Here is a 15,984-nt window from a genome sequence, read left to right as displayed (position 1 = left end):
AGTCACTCGGCCAAACACGTGGACCAACGCACGTGTGGGTCTTGGGTGTGTAGGTGACATCAGTCACGGTCCACCCCACGTACAGGTCATACGAGTGACCGGTCATTCGGTTACGAGTGTACATGTGCCCACTCGGGTCACGACGGCTACTAATTCGTCTTACACCCCGCGTATGGAACCTAGCTATGATACCATGTTAAAGTCTGCGGGCATCCAACTCAAAACCAATTGGCAATGAGTGGAGCGGCCCTTCCATATTACATTTTAAGTTCATTATGCGGAAACTAGGGATGTGGGAATATTTGTCCTTTCACACATGCTGAGTCGAAAAATAGACAGGGAGATCCCCTATTACTTAGGGTACAATCATCATTTACGTGGAAATTCCCTTAGCTAAATGGCTAACCAAAAACAATTGAATCACACGGAAAGACTTAATATTTAAAGAAAAGGGTACCCACAGTGGTCTACTTAATGTAATTATGATGTCATTTTCATTACCTGCAAGGCCTCATCCCAAACATGTCAACACATTCAGCAGCTCCTGCATGCACACCTATTCCACCCCTGCTAGAAAACTCATCAGTATTTCTAGATCAATCATCGTCTCCACACGCAAACCTCCCACAACCCTCCATAAATCTCTTACAAAATTATTTCAACATGTCGACCACATCGGTACAATGTAATGATCCGACCCTCCATCGATGTTGTCTTCACTTGACAGCAACGCTCTTCCAGCGACATTGGGTTTTCAACAGACACCTCCACGTTCATCCAACAACAACGTTCTAGGAGGTCACTTATCCATGAATTGTTTTCTCCAACTCTAAAGACAATTGGTGTATGATGCCTTATTATTATTAGCCGTACATCATTACATAAATTCGATTCGGCCAACCACTTCCGAACATAAGGTGTTTATAATTTCACCATCGTAGAATGGAGATGGTCACCAATATACATGGTATTATGATCTTATCCTTCCAAATTGGAGTCATCCACGGCTTCAGATTATAAGCTTATAATAAATTTCTGAGGTTCCCAGACCTCATGAGACAAACACCTAGCCCAACATGTCCTCCTTACCTTCCCACCCTTAATAGATCACCTTCGTCGGTTCTGATACAATCCCTACTTAGTCATTCCCATCATCCAGCAATATGGAGGTCAACGAGCACGGCTGCGATTATCCAGCAACAGCTTCCAACGGTGTCACTCATCCATGGATTTCCCCCGCACGAGCACTTATACTTAACTATAGAGTTGTTATCAACTCCAAAATAACTTATACTGAAAATACGTCTGTGTTAGTTTAAGGTATACATTAAATATATTTTATTGGCTAACCACTGCCGAATACGAAGTGTTTACAATCTCAATCCCTTAGGTTGGAGACACCTTTTCTCCGCCATATTTGGGGTGTTACACACCATATTTATATTTGAGAGTCAATTTCAAGCATGATCGATTCTCGGCCCATATGTTTACTCTTATTGTGGAAAGATTAACGAGGAAAGCGAAAAGATGGAAAGATAAATACCCCCAATCATCAAGTAGGAAGGTTAGTCCTTATTAAATGTGCTCCCCTCCAACTATCCGTTTGGTGTAGATACAACTTGTTTAGTCACATGTTCATAACAAGATCGACCAGAATGATGCATGTCATAAGTGCAACAAATCACTTAATGTTAAAGGGCCCATGTCCATGGATGTGCGGTTCAAAACAGAAGTCCTTTCGGTTTCCCCCTTTCCATGTATATGAAGTATATTGTACCCATGTAACCAGAGAACTCTCTTATTAATAAAATTTCTCTTTTCTCTTATCTCTGCCTCTTTCTCTTTCCCTAACATTCTACTACAAAACGTTATCACCACGAGCTCTAACCCCGCGACAATGGATTTCTTTTTGGGTTGCTATCAAATCCGTGAAGGATTGTTTTGGATCTGTATTTTTTCTTTTTCAATCAAATACGGTATGTTGGAATCAATGGGAATGTTGAAATCGCTGGAATCAAACCAGCTAAGTTGGATCTACTTTCTATATATTTTTTGTTTTGTTTTCTGTTTTTAATTTTGGAAATCAATTGATAATTGTATGTGTATGTTGTGATTTATTGGGTCATAATTCTTGGTTCTTGGTTCTAATTGGTTTAGATTTTATAATAATATATACATATACATCTGTTTTTTTTATTAACGAGGGAGGAGAAAGAGATTTTTTCCTCGTTTTCTGTAAATGCGAAGTAGGCGAAGAGGTTCTGTAAAGGTAGGAGAAAGAAAAATCATCGGTACACCTGGTCCATTCCACGCGGTTCGGTTCATTCAACCCGGTTCGGTTCATCCAAACAGGTTTGTTTTGGTTCATCCAACCGATTCGGTTCGGCCCATCCTATCAGGTTTGGTCCAGGCCTGGCCTGTTCCAGTTGTTATCCTGTTTATGTTCTGGTTATGGACTGTGCGCGAATACAGGCGTTCTGGTTTCGTGTATATAGAGTGGGAACCAAAGACCAAGGGCATGTAACTATACCACTAATATGCGCTTTTACATTGAATACTTGCTAGGCTTATGTTTGGTCCATATAAATATAAAACGGGCTTAACAGGATCTTCGACCCATTAGCCTTAAACAAAAATATTGAGTCATAGGTTGAAGCCTAAGCCCATAAAAGGTTAAGAACCAAGTCTGTTAGCCTTTATTAAAGGTGACTACATTCATTGCATCTTGAAAAGGGGATGAATCTGTACAACCCAAGAAGTTAGAATTAATCTAGATATATATTTGGCCAAGTACATTATTAACATGGTCACTCTAAAAGGAGGTAATGGATAAAGTTAATTATTGGGGCCAAATACATTTCTAAATGTCTAGATACATAATTATGATTTAAATAATGATGAACCTAGACGACATTTGGTCCAGATACGTCATCAAAATGTATGCAGACATGTAACTGATTGGATGCATGCCCTCTGATACCTATAAATAGAGGAGGGATTCTAACAGTAAAGGTACACAATTCTAATCCTTTTTTCTTTATTAAAACCTGTTTAGAGCTCCTTACTCCTTGAGGCATCGGAGTGTCCTTGCAGGCACCCCCTTCTTTTTCTTCAATTATCGAGAGTATTAGAAAGCGAAGATATTTGAAGAGATGAGAAGGATATTTTCCATCGAAAAGAACGTATCACGAGGAAAAGCTATATATCATCTCAACGGTCTACAGACCATCCATCGAGTATTAATCTTACGCCATCCAACGGTCAAGATTATATCATTTCTGCACAAATCTCGAGGAGTGTTGTAGGAACATTTTTGCTACAACATCTTTTGGCGCCGACTAAAGGGAGAAAAGGATTCTTCATAAAAACAAAAACAGATCAAGATTCATGGCAACATCACAGGAAAATCAAAATGATGGGAATGACAACATCGACACCAGAGTCCGGGGGAATCATAGCATCGTCGATCATCCATTTGAGGAAGGAGTTAGAACGTCACCAGTAACAACAACATCAAGGTGTCCTTCTGCAAGAACTTATCCCCAGGGGATAACTAGAGGAAATCGATGGGTACGTATCTCAACTCCACCTTTAAGTGATACTGCCAATCTTAATGTATCTCCAAGGGGTGGTAACCAACCCCAAAAAAATATGCTAAACTCGCGTCCAAACTCCCTCGCCAATAGGGGTCTTCGTTTGGCCTCGCGTATTGTGCAAGCGGATAGGACAGTGGAAACACCCGTGGATTTGACTCTACGAGAAAGATCGCAAGAGTTAGAAAAAGGAAACAGACTAATGAAAGCCTCACTGGATAAGAGACACAAACAAGTAATAAAATTATTATTCTACACCAGCGTGCACGATCTTCACATGAGGGTTGGAGAGCGCGACGGGTACGAAGTGATCACGATATGACACTTGAATCATCAGAAAGGAAAGCTCCTGAAGCAAGTAATGTATCTAAGAAAAATGATCGCTACAAAAGGCATCACGTCGTCGTAGAATCTGAACGACAATAGGTATCTATCCACTGGCTGAACAACATGTGCCAGCGATAGAGATACCTTGACGACCAGATTCGAGGGGAATACCTCGAAAAGCAGAAGGAGTATTACAAAAAAAAAAAGAGGAAAGTTTCAACTTCAAATAAGAGAAAAGTTCCATGGATGTTGTTTATGGAAATAGTCCCATGCCAACACAATCAGCGTATTCAATTCACACATATTCTCTAAGCCTAGCCTCGCAAATATCAACAATCTCAAGTTGTATACTCACAACAAATCAGAAGAAAACATCTTCGTTATGTCTCTACTCCAATTCCAGAGTTACTTGCTTGCACATTCGCCCTTGGTCCATCAGATGGATACAAGTTTAAACTTGCGAGTTTTACTCACGATAGTCGAACAACTGGGGGTGTCTGGGGAAGACCATACCTGATAGATAAGATATAAAGAAGAAGTTATATTGAGTGAAGAGCAGCAAAATGGATCCCAAAACTTGGAACTTTGACAACTTAGAAATAGTTCACAATTGACCGCTGAATGCAGATTTGCGATGTTGGATCCATTCACGCCTCATAAGGTAAACCTAAACGATTTCTTAATTTGTTTGCAATATTCGTGTTCCATAGTCCTACAACAAATGCATAATTCACATACAAGTGCACAATTCATAAACAAATGCATGATGCACACACTTCGATACTAGCCAGAGTCGTTTAAAAATAACACTCGCATAACTAAGATCGGGCATAAACTCCGGACATACTGGCCAGAGATGTTAGGCAATGACTCTCGCATAGTCAGCACCGATTCCAACTTGACTTTGATTAGAGGAAACATTTTACTTGCACTATCTTAGTCAATACTTGCGCAATTTGCGAGCATGCTAAACCGGTTTAGCGCAGGCTCAAAAATAGCAAGGACCTCGTTCCATGGGCAATGAAACCCCATCTCACGGCAGTGAGAACTAAACAAATTGTCTTTGATTAGAGGGAATATAACCCTCGCGCAATCTTAGTCAATCTTGCGTGAATTTATAAGCAAGCTAATATTAGCTCAGGCTTAGAATGAGCAAGGACCTTGTTTCATAGGCAATGGAACCCCGTTTCAGGGTAATGAAAATTCCGAATTGGAGAGGCTGCACAGTCTAAAAAAAAAAACTTTGATGGAGCAAAAAAAAATGCAGAAACTTCGTTGGAGCAGGAGAGAAAATGGAAAAAAATATATATTTTAAAAAAGAAGCTTTACTGGAGCGGGAGCGAAAGGAGATAAAAAAAATCAAATCGATTATTATATCATGAAGAGGCTTTCTTGGAGCTGAAACGAGGAGAAAAAAATATATTTGCATGAAGAGACTTTGTTGGACATGGATGCAAAAAAAAAAAAGAAAAGATAGATTGAAGCATCACTCGAAAAAAGCATCAGAAGAACATCACTTATCAAGCTCTCAATGCATGAGTAGTTGTGATATTTTACAACCATCTAAAATGTGTAAATCATGATTTGGCATCACCATCATTATTGGAACATCAATCGGAGTATATTTATACAACATCATACGGATCTAAGCACAATGGTATTTACTCCACAGAAGAAAAAAGCCTGTTTTTTCCGTACTGTAAAGTTATACAACAACTACAATACGAGAAGAAAGTATTCCGTTATGTTGGCATTTACGGCTTCAAATCACAAGTGAAGAGTTAAGTCTTGCACTCATCGCAAACACAAGATCTCACCAAATTTTGCGCAAGTGCAACCACGAACTCTTGTTTCAAAAACAAGATACAATTATCCAAGAGACGTGCCAACATTAATAGCAGCCAGTGCAATAGTTGTCTCAGCAAAGAAAAATAATTTGTTGTGCTGCAAGCAAGAAGACCTGTTACGGAAGCAAACACATAACTTGAAACTCGTGATATAATCATGAAGCATCGTTCATATTCAACTATGGAAAACCCTCGTCCGGCAACACCAAGAGCAACCTTGTTCGCAAGCAGACTACCATACCGTTTCAATACGTAGTTTGGGGGCGTCAGAGTACGACTACGGAGCAACTAGTCTAGGACACTTTTCTTAATGCACCAACAAGTTGGGAATTAAGAGGGGGTGATGTTTGGACCATATAAATATAAAATGGGCTTAACAGGATCTTTGACCCATTAGCCTTAAACAAAAATATTGGGTCATAGGTTGAAGCCTAAGCCCATAAAAGGTTAAGAACCAAGTCTGTTAGCCTTTATTAAAGGTGACTACATTCATTGCATCTTGAAAAGGGGATGAATTTGTACAACCCAAGAAGTCAGAATTAATCTAGATATATATATTTGGTCCAAGTACATTATTAGCCTGGTCACCCTAAAAGGAGGGAATGGATAAAGGTTAATTATTGGGTCAAATACATTTCTAAATGTCTAGATACATAATTCTGATTTAAATAATGATGAACCTAGACGGCATTTGGTCCAGATACGTCATCAAAATGTATGCAGACAGGTAACTGACTGGATGCATGCCCTCTAACACCTATAAATAGAGGAGGGATTCCAACAGTAAAGGTACACAATTCTAATCCTTTTCTCTTTACTAAAACCTATATAGAGCTCCTTACTCATTGAGGCATCGGAGTGTCCTTACAGGTGCTCCCTTCATTTTCTTCAATTATCGAGAGTATTAGAAAGCCAAGAGCTTTGAAGAGCTGAGAAGGATGTTTTCCATCGAAAAGAACCTATCACAAGGAAAAGCTATAGATCATCTCAACGGTCTACAAATCATCCATCAAGTATTAATCTTACGCCATCCAACGATCAAGATTATATCATTTCTGCACAAATCTCGAGGAGTGTTGTAGGAACATTTTTGCTACAACAACTTATTTATTTGTTTTTAGAACATGCCTAGTTTTGTTTATTTGTGTCTTAAGATAAGTCCATTAAACAGTCAATTTAAATTATGATTGTTGATAATTAAAAGATTTAGTTTTAGTATTATTTCGTTCTTTTGAATATGATATATTGGCTATAATTGAATGTTGCTTTTTTGTTTGTTTGTTTAATTGGTTGTACCAAATCGATTCCATTGTATTCATTTATGGTTTAGAAGTACTTGCGCACCATTATTGCATACTTGATATTTTCTTCCCAAATTTGAAATGTTCCGTGGGACGCAATCCACTGGCTCGACTATTAAGAGTCGGTATTTTCAAAAGATACGTTGCAAATAAAATCACATGTATTCCAAATTTTGTGGAAGAACTCACAAAAGATGATATGAGTCAGAAAATTTACATTTTTCTACTTCATCCATGATACTAACGAACCAGTATCTGTTGAAATATGACAACAAGAGAACTATCTTTAGTAATCTATTCAACCTAAAGTAATTGGTTGATATGTGTAGTGAGATTCTCTTGGACTATTGAGATAAAGAAATTTCTCAAATTAAGCTAAATGTAGCAAAATTGAAAATGGAAATAACCCCAAGTAATAAGGGTTAGACGTAATGACTCATATAAAGCATGTGAAAAGGGACATATATATCAAGAGACAAAGATGTATTTTTTCCCTGGTAGTAATGACACCAAATACAAGTATCAATTTAATATGGATAAAGCTAAAATGTAATTCTAGCTCCCACCATAAATGAAAGAGTTGGAAATGCACATGGTCATAGGTGTTGGTATATATAACGTAGTGTGCGTATCATAGTAGCAACCAATTTTCACATCAACTTTAATGGCAACAAGAACTTTGCTTGGCCAATTGACTATCTTATTCAGTTGAACTAGACCCAGTGTCTGCACTTATGGAATGAAAATACGAGACATAAATTCTCTAAAGAACTTGAGATATATTTGGTGAAACGTAATATATATTCACTCTAAAGTACTTGAGTTGAAACCCATCTTTGTTATGTAATAAGGCCACACCACTTATTAAAACTCTCAAGACCCAAATGTCTAACTGTTAGTTGTTTTTCTTCCACTAATTTAAGGAATATAAACTAGTTGTTGAACTATTTGCTTATAATGTGACTACGAGGATTGGATCATCGAGCAAAGTACTAATATTAAAATTTGTTTTCTAAGATAGAACAAAGATGTCACAAAATCTCTACATGTACCAAGAGATAATCACACCTTGTTAAATTCCACAAAAATCCATGCAAGTGGATATCATGTGGAAACTCACAATGATGAGAATGTAATTAACTGCATCTTTTATAGTCTCTAATATATTTGTAAGGAAACATATTTTTAGGGAAACTAATGAGTCAATCTAGTAAAATGTAAATCACCATAGTACTTGGATTATTGAATACATATTGACTCCGACGATGAAATATTCGGAATTGACTCATACAGACTTTGGGCATAACCATAAAACCACTTTGGTTGTGACATGATGATCGTTTTGAAAGGACTCATACGAACAAAAATTTACTTGAGTGAACAAAAACGAGAGAAAGATCGACGGAATGCAAAATGACGACATATCTCTCGATACATGTTTTCTAAAGTACTAGATGCACACCCCCACCCGCCACCCCATTGCTTTTAAAGTAAAGAAGCACATCACTCATTTTACAAAGTGTATTGTAAATAGGATTGAGACCATCCGAAGATGCAAACGGTAAACAACCTATATTACGAAAGAAAACAAGGTGATCTAGAAATATATCCATGCAGAATGCAGACCATTAAAGTGACTTATGGCCTTGGTGGATGCTTTCACATTTTGGACTAGTTACAGTTCCCAAGATTTGCGTTTACTACCACCTATTTTACATGTAAGGGCTCACCTCACCTTGTAAATGCAAACGAGTGTACATCAAAAGGAATTGATGGTTATTGCATGTTTAATAAGATCAATGTAAAGCATCTTATACCCAGTGGTCTCGCAGAGACTACTATCAAAGGTTAAAGATGATGTCTAAGGAATAGGTTATGCGTACCAACCTACATTTTATTGCTTTGGGGATATACAATCTTACGCGCATCTTTACTTAATTCGTTTTAGAACCCAATATTAGCCAACTTTTCTGCGTACCAGTTGGTAACTGAATTTAAGCCTGACATTTGTGTTCTTACGCAGTTTTGGTTGCACTATATATGTGCCATTACGAGTCCACATCGTACTATGGTTGGTCACGAAAATGATTTAGTAATTTTGTTGGATATTTAATCTCAACAATTATCCGCATTTTAAAACCTTTGGAAGGAAATCTCTTACCGCTAGTTTTGCGGGTTGTCATTTTAATGAGATAGTCTTCCCGTCGTTAGGGGGAGATAAGAAAAAGTATTTTCTAAGGGAACGACAAGAATTATCGTGGTGTGTTCCCACTGTGTCTCACATTGATTCTTGTACTCCAAAAATATAAATGTAAAGTGACAAAGAATAATCGAGTTCAAAAAGTGCACTGATATCGACAACGTGACAAGATAACACTTACCAGCTGCAAATTTTCCTGCAAGGTTCAAAATCCTCAGTATGAGGTACACCGTAGACTAAGGTGTTGCAACTACACTTGGTGAAAGTGTAGTTGAGGCCGTGGCTCCATAAAGAAATATGGAGAGACCACTAGGTTCGATCAATTCTCACCTACAAAGGAAGTAGATGAGTATGACACAACCTAATTTGTATCATTAATGAATCATCCCATTTAATTGTCTCTGACTATGTCCATGAATCAATCCTGGAGGACGCTCCGAAGTTTTAAATGATTCTAGAGAACAAAAAAATCCTGACAGATTATGAGAATGCACATGAGTCAATGGAGGATCATGCGTGCACAATGATGATATAATCCATAAATAGTTGCTCCATAAGTAGAGCACAATGAGATCAAACCATGCTTTATTTTGATTAATTTCAAATAAATAGCATATTTGGCCTACGCAATCCAGGTAGAACTTAGTTCTTTGACAAATATACAGGTATTTGGTGTGGTAGTGCTAACCAACCGAGTATAAATCCTGTGGGACATATGTGGTTATTTGTCACAAAGTGTAGTGAGAAGAATGAGGCCTTAAAGTATAAAGAATCACCTTGTGGCGCGTTCTCACAAACCCCTGGATCGCATACTCTTTTGAACATCATAATGTTCAGTTAATTAGTTTGCTTGGTAGCTTCCAAAGAACTTGAAATATAGTAGATGTGGTTATATCTATGGAGATTTAGACTCAAAGGTATTTGCAAAAGTGCATGATGGCCTTTTGCTTCCCAAGTCGAATGACTCTAAACCACATGGTGTGTTTTCAATTACACTGGAACACTCACTTATTGATTTAAACAATCAGGCAGATGTGGTATACCCGTTTAAGTGACTCTTTGATTGGGAAGGGATAAACAATTACGGTTTTGTGTCATGCGTATTAAATAAGTTCCTGATTCAGAATTATAGATATCTATGAAAATGTGGGGGTCTAACAACCTCACCCAATATTTCGATTAGCAATATGTATGGACTAACTCTAATATAATTTTAAGAGAATCAACTAGATAGTCAGACTCAATCTTAATAAAAAGTATATCAAGGAGTTGATATCTTGATCTCTTGATTTAATATATACTCAAGAAAATATAAATCTGCGAGTCTTTATTAAATACAAGAGATATAAACTTGGATAGTACCAAAGACCAATATCCAAGGATCAATCAATTTCCAATCAACAACCAAAGGTTGGTGTTTGTACCCTATTACATTTACACCAAGAAATGGGTTTACGTAGGCCCAAAATGCTCTTCTTGTTAGCTAAGCATGGTTCATTAGGCCTAAGCATTCTTCCTTTATAAGTCAAGTATAGCTAACTAGGCCTCACAAACACCTTACATAGGATCCCATGTGCATAAGTTCAAATCAAGCAAACAAGGAGACCAATCACCAATGCCACATCAGCAACAATGGCAACCCAATAGGTGACAAGTCAGCGCTAATGACACGTCAGCAATTTGGGCAAACCAGAGCGCGACACGTCAGCATTTCCTACCACGTAAGCTACCACTTCAACATTTCCTGCCATGTCAGTATTGCCTGCCACTTCCGCAATGCCTGTCACGTCAGCGGCCACGTCAGCAGTATCTTCCACGTAGGATGCCACGTCAGAAGTGTCTACCACGTCGACTTGCCACATCAGCAAGTAATCCCAACCAGAATGCGCCACGTCAGCTAAGAAGAGCAGTCAGCAGATAACGTCAATAAGGTTGACGTCGACATCATATTCCGTTAACGTCGTCAACATATTCCGTCAGTGTTAGTGACGCCGTAAGCATATTCACAGAATATACCGTCACCGTTAAACGCCGTCAGGTTATCGTTAACGACGTCAATTAGCAGGAATCTGGGCCGTTCATCTAAACGCCGTTAGATGATGGTAGGTTCGGAAACCTACAATAAAATACTGCAAGTGCACAATATCTCACTAGTAGAACAATGGCAAGTACAGGTCGTTCCCACGAGGAGTGTGAAAATACTACTTCTAACTAATACCAAGACCAAATAACCAAATAGATAATGTTTAATGAGTTTTCAGAAATTTGAAACAAAATGAAACAATAAATAATTTTAACGAAAAACAGAATGATATAAGGTTGTTAGGATTTTCAGTTTCCACCAACTAATTATGCAAACTCTACTAATCTTTAAAAATCTATTCCATGCATTTTCAAATATTGTTTACCCGCTCTAGTTTTCTTCGCTTCATGAGTAGTGATTCTAAAGCATTACCTATCTATCCTTGCATACCACGTCTAGGGATTTAACCGAAGCACGAAATATCAATTCAAAAGCATAAATAATCAAGAAAATCACATGAACAATAAAATACCAAGCTATATGAAGAAAAACTACTAGTCATTTAAATCATTATTGAGCATATAAATGTAGAGTTTACACAATTAAATTAATTTCTATCCAAACCCTAACATAACTCTAGCTAGACATGGCTTTCTCAAAAACCATAAACATATTAAAATCATACTTTAGCTAAAGAAAAACAAAGAATCGAAAACAAAACTCCAAAATCCTTCTCCTGTTTCTCTTCCAGCTCCGTGGCCGGGCGCCCCCTGGTATATTTTGAAACAACACATAAATATAGCTCACTAATGAATTTACGTTTTTCTTCTTCGTCGCCACATCACCTTCCTATAGAAGTCTGCCACATGTCAAGAAAATATAAATTCACCCAATGATGTTGTGCCGCGTGTCATAATATGACGAGACATTGTAAAGTATCACCGAATCTCCACTTTCCATAGTATATGAATTTCATTTAGAAAGCATGATATTTTCTTGCATGTGCTGGGTCCTACCTTAACTGTATTTGCAAAATGACGTCAGTTGGCTTCAAATATTCCTTCAAATTCTTTATATAAATATAGCAAGAGAACTTATGTAAGGACAAGATATATTAATCTTTCCTTTTTCTTCATTTGCACGTGGTCATGGAGGTGATATTCTTCCATTCTTATACTAACAATAATAAAGTCACTCTTGACCAATCTTAGGTGGCATTAGTGTGCTGACATCGACTCGCTTCACCATGCATTAATTGAGATTAAGAATTGTCTGCCCATTGTGAACTCGTGAGTGCCAAGCCAGTGACACTAGCCAACTGAATTTTAATTCTGCCCACGTCTATAGGAATCGTGAACTTAATCATGTACTCCTTTTTCCTTGCAAGTTCATAAGGCTCCGTTTATGTTTGGTGCCGCGCAGTGGTGCTGATACATAGGAATACCAGGCCAGCCACATTTACCCATTTTAGTCGCAAATGTCATTTGTTGTTTATTTAACCACTTATTTTTCAGGTGATTGGATTTGTTTGTAATTCCTGCAAAAGCCTTAAAACAATATTATTAGCCAAATAATGAGGCCTAGCTAATGTAAATATCGGTACAATTGTGTCGCATTTGCGTGCTTATCAACACCCCCACACTTACATTTTTGCTAGTCCTCAAGCAAAACAAAACCCGCTACACAGCTGGTCATATCGAACATTGTTTTTAGACCCGCTATACAGCTGGTCATGACAAATAACGTACAAAAGACCCGCTACACATCTGGTCATAACATGTAAGACAAGCATAAAAAGACCCGCTACACAGCTGGTCATATCATGTAAGAAAAATGAAGAAGACCCGCTACACAGCTGGTCATAACCCTAAAAATCATAATAATAATTTTTTTAAGACCCGCTAAACAGCTGGTCATCCTAATTTATTTATTTTTAAAGCCTAACGAAGGTGTCACTCCCTCACACTTACACATTACATTGTCCTCAATGTAATTGAGTCATCCAACGTAGAAATTAAGGTGGGAAATTACAAATGCAAAAAGTAAGTAAATAAAAATAAAAAATAACTAGAAGAAAAGGGAACAAATCTGATGGGTTGACTCCCATGAAGTAAAATGTATTTGTTTCCTTACTTTCAGTAGCACGTAATCTCAAAAAAAAAAAAATTAGGTTGGTACCCCAAAGTAAGCTGCCAATCATATATATAGAGTCTGAAAAGTTGGGGATCAACCCAACCAACCCGGTCATCTGAAAAGAAGATCCTGCAGCAAGAATGATTAGTACCTAAAGAGCTAAAACTGGATTCAATCTTATTAAAAACATAATTCGAACCTTGAATATGAAGTAAATCAGGTTCGCATATAATTAATAAAGATTGTTTAAAGAATTGAACAGTTGTTGTACTCCCTAAATCTGGTTCGAAGTCCGACGAAATAACTTGCAGGACAGATATTGGTTCAAATTCACTCGCTAAATAAGGGCTCAGTGGAGCAATAATATAATGACTTATAGACTCACTATCATTTTCAACGGTTTCATCATTAATATTATCAAGATGAGTCAAGGTCGGAGCTTTCTCGACTGATGGAACTAGTCGAGACTCGGGCAGAACTAGAGGTTCTAGTTTGGGTTTCCATTTATTAGTGTCTAACAGCGATGAGAGTCTAACAAGGCATTGAATTCACAAATAACACCATCATCATTTAAATCATACCCAAAATGAGCTAAGCAAACCTCTAATGGATCTTCCAAGTGGATGGTGCAAAAGATTTGCGATTGCATAGTTTCTTTTTGCCTGGTACCGCTTTCAATCGTTGCACTTCAGACTAAGGTATCTAAAAAAAAGTCAAAAAAACTGCGTAAAAAGAACCAAAAGAAATCTAAAATAAGATAAAAATAAAATTATGTACAAAAAGATATCAATCAGAGAGTATTTTGCTATCACTCCCCGGCAGCGGCGCCAAAAACTTGGTAGGTTCGGAAACCTACAATAAAATACCGCAAGTGCACAATGTCTCACTAGTAGAACAATGGCAAGTACAGGTCGTTCCCACGAGGAGTGTGAAAATACTACTTCTAACTAATACCAAGACCAAATAACCAAATAGATAATGTTTAATGAGTTTTCAGAAATTTGAAACAAAATGAAACAATAAATAATTTTAACGAAAAACAGAATGATAGAAGGTTGTTAGGATTTTCAGTTTCCACCAATTAATTATGCAAACTCTACTAATCTTTAAAAATCTATTCCATGCATTTTCAAATATTGTTTCTCCGCTCTAGTTTTCTTCACTTCATGAGTAGTGATTCTAAAGCATTACCTATCTATCCTTGCATACCACGTAAAGGGATTTAACCGAAGCACGAAATATCAATTCAAAAGCATATATAATCAAGAAAATCACATGAACAATAAAATACCAAGCTATATGAAGAAAAACTACTAGTCATTTAAATCATTATTGAGCATATAAATGTAGAGTTTACACAATTAAATTGGTTTCTACCCAAACCCTAACATAACTCTAGCTAGACATGGCTTTTTCAAAAACGATAAACATATTAAAATCAAACTTTAGCTAAAGAAAAACAAAGAAACGAAAACAAAACTCCAAAATCCTTCTCCTGTTTCTCTTCCAGCTCTGTGGCCGGGCGCCCCCTGGTATATTTTGAAACAACACATAAATATAGCTCACAAATGAATTTACGTTTTTCTTCTTCGTCGCCACATCACCTCCCAATAGAAGTCTGCCACATGTCATGAAAATATAAATTCACCCAATGATGTTGTGCCGCGTGTCATAATATGACGAGACATTGTAAAGTATCACCGAATCTCCACTTTCCATAGTATATGAATTTCATTTAGAAAGCATGATATTTTCTTGCATGTGCTGGGTCCCACCTTAACTGTATTTGCAAAATGACGTCAGTTGGCTTCAAATATTCCTTCAGATTCTTTATATAAATATAGCAAGAGAACTTATGTAAGGACAAGATATATTAATCTTTCCTTTTTCTTCATTTGCACGTGGTCATGGAGGTGATATTCTTCCATTCTTATACTAACAATAATAAAGTCACTCTTGACCAATCTTAGGTGGCATTAGTGTGCTGACATCGACTCGCTTCACCATGCATTAATTGAGATTAAGAATTGTCTGCCCGTTGTGAACTCGTGAGTGCCAAGCCAGTGACACTAGCCAACTGAATTTTAATTCTGCCCATGTCTATAGGAATCGTGAACTTAATCATGTACTCCTTTTTCCTTGCAAGTTCATAAGGCTCCGTTTATGTTTGGTGCCGCCCAGTGGTGCTGATACATAGGAATACCAGGCCAGCCACATTTACCCATTTTAGTCGCAAATGTCATTTGTTGTTTATTTAACCACTTATTTTTCAGGTGATTGGATTTGTTTGTAATTCCTGGAAAAGCCTTAAAACAATATTATTAGCCAAATAATGAGGCCTAGCTAATGTAAATATCGGTACAATTGTGTCGCATTTGCGTGCTTATCAACACCCCCACACTTACATTTTTGCTAGTCCTCAAGCAAAACAAAACCCGCTACACAGCTGGTCATATCGAACATTTTTTTTAGACCCGCTATACAGCTGGTCATGACAAATAACGTACAAAAGACCCGCTACACATCTGGTCATAACATGTAAGACAAGCATAAAAAGACC

The sequence above is a fragment of the Papaver somniferum genome, chromosome 3 (assembly GCF_003573695.1).
Source record: "Papaver somniferum cultivar HN1 chromosome 3, ASM357369v1, whole genome shotgun sequence".
NCBI lineage: Eukaryota > Viridiplantae > Streptophyta > Magnoliopsida > Ranunculales > Papaveraceae > Papaver > Papaver somniferum.
This window is presented reverse-complemented; position numbering follows the sequence as displayed.